Below are 6,197 nucleotides of genomic sequence, written 5' to 3' on the forward strand. Positions count from 1 at the left end.
AGCAGGTCAAGGGCAGAGCGAGCAAAGCCCATTCGGCTGACCTTCAGGCTCCAGAATCTCCCAGCGCGGGTGTTCTACATGACCAGCGCGACTCACCGCTCTAATCTCTCTGATGTCCCCAGGCCTTGTACCGTCGTCCTGTCGGGCGGGCCTTGAGCCTGAAAGGGATGAGAGTTTGGTGAGTGCGCCCTGCCTACAGTGCCCAGTGGAGTTGCTCCTAAGCGTCTCTGTGGTGCAATCGGTTAGCGTGTTCGGCTGTTAACTGAAAGCTCGGTGGTTCGAGCCCACCCAGGGATGCCTCCTCTAGCTTTTAAACCTCCCATGGCAGGGAGGGTTTTCTCTTCCCAGGGTTCTAGTTACAGTTAACAGGGATCCTTGTCAAGGTGTGGCCCCCGCCTCGCCAGCTCCAATTCTGCTAGAGCATCTCCTAAAAAGTCAGGTTGTCTTGTGCCTGTATACAAGAAACAGAGACCAAAGGAGTCACTTCTGATGCAATAAAATCCTTATGCTGCCCCTTATAGGCTTGGAAGGGTTATATACCAGCTTCGATTTTTTCATTTTTAATAGGAGGCCTAGAGAGGTGTCCTATCCCCAGGATGTGCCTGGATTTACTGATTGCTCAATCAATAATGTGACCAGTGGAATCATTCATCATCATCATAATCCTCTTCATCATTTTTGAAAACAGCATTTTTTGGCCTTAGTGTGTGCATGATTTATTCAACCCTTTTCAAAATGTGTTTGAAATGAGGTTGGCTTCTTGGTTTTAGGATTACAAAGAATCCCGAAATCATCATTCTTTTACACACATCTGCGGCTACTGATATTTCTCTAGTGTAGAGAACTGGATGTGCCACTGCCATATTACATTTAGTTTTGTGACAGGGTCTCATTCTGTCTCTCAGGCTGGAGCGCAGTGGCCCGATCAGGTCTCACTGCAACCTCGACTTCCCATGCTCAAGCGATCCTCCCATCTCTCAGCCTTCCCAGTAGCTGGGACTACAGGCATGGGCCATCATGCCCTGCTAATTTTTGTATGTGTTTTAGAGAAGGGATTTCACCATGTTGCACAAGCTGGTCTCCAAACTCCTGGGCTCAAACAGCTGCGAGGCCTCACAAAGTGTCAGGATTTACAGGCATGAGCCACTGCATCTGGCATTGTATAATGCCTCAAACTTCAGTACATTCAGCAAATTTATCTTCCGTGGGAGAGGCACCTTTACATGATTTCAAGAAGAAGCAAAAGTAAATCACAGAGATAGAAATCAGAAGGGTGACTGCCTAAGTGGGGATAAGGTGAGGAGTGACTGGAAAGAGGCTCTAATGAGAAAATGTCCGTAACTTGATCTAGGTGAGGGTTTCTTTTGTCAAAATGCACTGAGAAGCGAAGTTAAGATTAGCACACTTTGTCCTGTGTGGATTATACTTCAGTCATTTACTGATAGCAAATAAATAAAAACAAAATTAAAAATTGAGGTTGCGGAATGTCATTAAGTTTACATTTTATTGTATTCTTTAGGTTTCACTTAAAATACCCGGTTGGAGTGTGAACTCTCATCTTCTCTTGTTCATTTCTGATTTGGCCTGAAAAGGCCCTACGGATGTTTGAAATATCTGAGCTAAAGACACAGGTACGGCCACATCCTGTCAACAGTAAAAGATTCCAATAAGGCTGAGAGGGAGCTCCTCAGCTTTTGGGTGTTGCACTTGCTCAGAGAGGGGGCAAAAGTCTAGCCTTTCAAGAAGACGCGACCCCCGCGTGCAGGTTACGGGTTCCTTCTATTCCTGCCGCTACAGAGAACTCTGAAGCCACAGGAAGCCACGGGAAGTTGTACCCTCTCTAATCGCAGGTAAATGGCGCAGGCCAGGCTGAGGTTGGAGGCTAAAGGGAAAGAAGAGCCCTACACCCTAGAAGGGACACTGCAGTGACTCCGATTCGAGCCGAGTTTGCTGCGGCCTCACTAGGATCACAGGGAGCCACAGAAGCTGACGCGGCCTGACTCCTTCTTTGAGCTTAATGCAGGGCTGCTTGTGTTTTGGAGTTGGAAGGGTCCTCATAGATTTCCCTCCTTCTTGGTGTCTCTCCATTTTCCTCCGTTTTTTCCCCACTCTGCTACAATAAAAAAAACACTTCTCGTCTCTCCGTGGTGCAGCCCTCACCGCTGCACAAAGCTACTGCGAAGTTTTGTCTCCCGGGTCCGACTCTACCGACCACCGGCCCTCCTCCTGGCAATTCCCTGGTGGAACCACCCCCTGCCACGCTCCCAGCCTCCGCCCCAGACACGCACCCAAAATCGGGGCAGCTGAGCCCCTCAGCTCCACCAAGCCAAGTGGCAAGAGACAGGCAGGGCCCTTTTCTTGCCGCTGGCCCCTAGAGGGCCTCGCCCCTTGCCCTCTTCTGGGGATGCGGGAAACCAATGGGAATCAATGCTTTTTAGAAAGAACTTACTTCCCCTTCGTGACGAGTCGGCGACGTGGCGAAATTCTGTCTGTACAAAAAATACAAAATTAGCCAGGCCTGGTGGTGTGCCTGTTGTCCCAGCTACCTGGGGTATGACGCAGGAAGATCGTTTGGCCTCAGGCGCTGGAGGCTGGTGGAGGCTGCAGTGAGCCGAGTTTGCACCACTGCACTCCAGCCTGGGCCACCGAGTGAGAGTCTGTCAACAAACAAAAGAAAACAAAACTTCCCCACGGGAAAACAGTTTGTGATTTCTGTTTTCAGTGTTCTTCAAAGGACTAAAAGCAAAAGGCGACGACGGATTCGTTCTACAAGTCCTAGTCGTGCGCCCTGGTGAGTGCCAGACCCTGCTCCTTGCGAGAAGACCCACCAGCGACCCTCAGCACATCCCTGCCCTGGTAGAGCCAGCAATCGGGGCACAGGATCCCAAGACGGCAGCGGCAGCTCCGCAGTAACCCGAAAGCCACTGAGCAGCTGCGCACAGGCTCCCTCACTAGGTGAAGTTGGAACAAAGAATGGGAAGAGCCATCCCGGGCGCCCGCCGGGCGTTCATCTTCCCTAGGGCCACCAGGTGGCTGGTGCAGGTTTCGGATGGGTGCATTCCCAGGGACTTCCGAAGCAGGCCAGGGGCATGGTGGGGGAAGGCCATTCGACTGTCCTGGCTCCAGAATCTCCCAACCCGCGGGTGTTCAACGTGACCAGAGCGACTCACCAGTCTCTAATGTCACCGGTTTTCCAAGGCCTCCTCAGTCATCCTGAGGACAGAAGGGTTGGGGGTAGTTTGGTGAGTGCGCCCTGCCTACAGCATCCTGTAGAAGCGGTAGTCATGGTCTCAGTAGTGCAATCTGTTAGCGCGTTGGGCTGTTAACCAAAAGGTTGGTGGTTCGATCCAACCCAGGGATGCCTCGTGTTGTGTTTTAAGCCGTTTCAATCAACCAGGTTAACGTATTTCTGTTAACATACAATCAACCGGGTTAATCATGGGGCATTAATCCCGAGACACACATGTCCTCTTCCTTACCTCCTTACGTCTGAGGCTGTGAGACAGACCAACTGCACCTTATACGTGTCAAACTGAGGAATCCCGGAGACCTTAGACAATAATTCACTTCTGGATAAAAATCTTCTTTGCTGCCATGGAAGGCTTGGGTGAGTAAGGTGCCTCAAGTTTTTCATTTATAATCATAGGAGACCTATTACAGTAGCATCCTATAGCCAGGATGTTCCTGGTTCACTGATTCCTCTATCAATAATGGGACCAGTAGAATCAGTCATCTTCATGCTGATCCTCGCCATGGTTGGGGAAAACAGCATTTCTTCCTTGGTTTGTGTAATTTATTGAACCCTTTACAAATGTTTTTCAAAGCAGTCTCGGCGGCTCACGCCTGTAATCCCGGCGTTTTGGAACACAGAGGCAGGCAGATTACCTAAGGTCAGGAGTTGGAGCCAGCCGGGCCAACATGGTGAAACCCTGTCTCTGCTAAAAATACAAAAATTAGCCGGGCATCGTGATAGGCGCCTGTAATCCCAGCTACTTGGGAGGCTGAGGCAGGAGAATGGCTTAAACCCAGGAGGCGGAGGTTGCAGTGAGCTGAGATCACATCATTGCACTCCAGCCTGGGGAACAAGAGCGAGACTTGGTCTCAAAAATATAAATGTTTTTCAAATGAGGTGGTTTTCATGGTATTAGGATTACACATGGTGCTGCAGTCCCCACTGTTATTGTACACATTTCTTTGGTCACTTGTGCAGGTATTTCTGTAGCATAGAGAACAGGATGTGCCATTTTTACATTACAGTATTTAATGCTTCTAATCTGAATACCTTCTACAAACTTATCTTCCGAGGGAGCAGGACCAAATCATAGTCCAATTTGTTTCCCAATTCTATCAAGGTCTCTTTTGTCACTTACTTGCCGGCACAGCAAACTTCCTACACATCGATGTGTGATGTTCCACTGAGGCGAGAGGCGCCCTCCTGGCTTAACCGAGGGGGTGGCCAACAGAAGGACATCACACACAGATACTCTGTGGCATACGGTGAACTGCTAAGCTTTTAAGATATTGTAAAGCCCTCCAACATCTGTAATTGTTTTCTGTGGTGACCAAGTCACATGGGTCCGGAGAAGACAGGACACAGTGACGTCTTTGAAAGCTGTGTGTCAAGTAGCTCTTCCAAGGGGAGCAAAATCACTAAGGTCCCAGGTGACATATTTCTTCTCCCCTTTCCTCTTCATAATCTTGATTTTGCTTTTATTCGACAAAACCAAACTCACGCTCATTCTCCCTCCTAAAAATGGTAACTTAGCATGCAAATTATTATTCTTTGATAGATTTTGCAGGGGCCATGTCCATAACAGTTAGCCCATCTGAGATGCATTGTTGGAGCCCACAGACCCCCGCACCCAGCAGGAGGCACCTTGTGCAGACCTGGACCTTAGAGCTATTGGCTCATGTTCCTTCAGTTCTTCTGTTGAATATCACGATAGAAATTAAGCTCTTTGGCTTTTACCCACTACTATGGCTATCCCGCAGTCCCTCTGTCTCTCTCTCTGTCTCTCTCTCTCTCTCTCCCTCTCTATCATTTTTGTATCATGATTTTTTTCCCTCAGTGGCATCAGTGAGAGTTTCTAGTTTTGATGTTATAGAGTGAACTTCTGGGATCGTTTTATGACTGTGTAACAGTCAGTATCCAATTCTTCTGAGGATGAAGGTTTGTGTTTTACCCAGGTTTTCCTTAGAATAAAAATGAGGTTACTAAGAGCATTTTTGGTAGAAGATTTGTTGGATGTATTGTTCATGCAATGCCATAGGAGTAAGGGACCACCATAGGGAGGTCAGAAGGTGCTTCTCAGAGGTGGAGACTGTTCTTGAGGTCAGAAGGCTGAGGGTTGGAAGAACCTTCAGGCACAGAGCAAAGCGTGAGCAAAAGCTCTGTGGAGGCCAGGAAGCTGGAAAATAGGGAATAAAAGAGGCCAGTCTGGCTGGAGCAGAGAGAGCAGGATGGAATCAGTCTGAGCAGTGAGAAGAGATGGAGAGGTGGGCCAGGCGCCTGGCCATTCAGGGTCGCTTAGTTAGGAAGTTTTGTCTACAAAAATGGGAAGGTGTTTAAGTGGTTTAGGCTGGGAGGTGACAGGGTCACATTATATTATGAAAAAGCGACTCTGCCTGTTGTGTTGAGATTAGAGAGGTGATAAAAGGGATATGTGTAAACCACAAGAAGACTAGGTTATCCGTCCACCCCCACTCCCCAGGTGAAGGTAGCCTGGACTAGGGTGGTGATGGAGGAGACAGAGGAGGACAGACTCAAGGAAAATTTGCACGGTAAAAACCAGGAGGACTTGCTGATGGATGCAATACAGGAGGGGAGAGGTAGATTATCAGGGCTATATGTTAGTTTGCTTATACAAGACGGATTCAATTGCAATGAAATTGTTAATTGAAATTGACTCTAAATAATGGCACGACTTAAAATTATGCAAACATTTGCATTAGATAAAACGCAAAGTTTTTAAAGTTCAAGTTTTTAAAGTTTTTAGCTGGGTGGACAGCATGGCTTTCCTTCCTATTTCTTGGTATTTCCTAATCTTGTTTAAAAAGTTTTTCTCTTTCTGAAAGGCTTATTTCAGTGGAAGTCCATCTGTAAAACCTGTTGTATATTTAAATTAGAAAATAACTAAAAGTGCCATTGACATGTTGATTATTCTTTTTTTCCATATGAAAATTGATTAGTACAGTGT

General features: G+C 47.7%; 1 non-coding gene across 1 annotated transcript; it reads left to right on the forward strand.

Annotated features, from left to right (window-relative positions):
- Positions 1-223: 223 nt before the first annotated feature.
- On the forward strand, positions 224-297 carry TRNAN-GUU. The gene has a single exon. It is a non-coding gene; the product is annotated as a tRNA-Asn (tRNA).
- Positions 298-6,197: the final 5,900 nt, after the last annotated feature.

The sequence above is a fragment of the Sapajus apella genome, unplaced genomic scaffold (genome assembly GCF_009761245.1).
Source record: "Sapajus apella isolate SASKATOON/1434 unplaced genomic scaffold, GSC_monkey_1.0 scaffold1387, whole genome shotgun sequence".
NCBI lineage: Eukaryota > Metazoa > Chordata > Mammalia > Primates > Cebidae > Sapajus > Sapajus apella.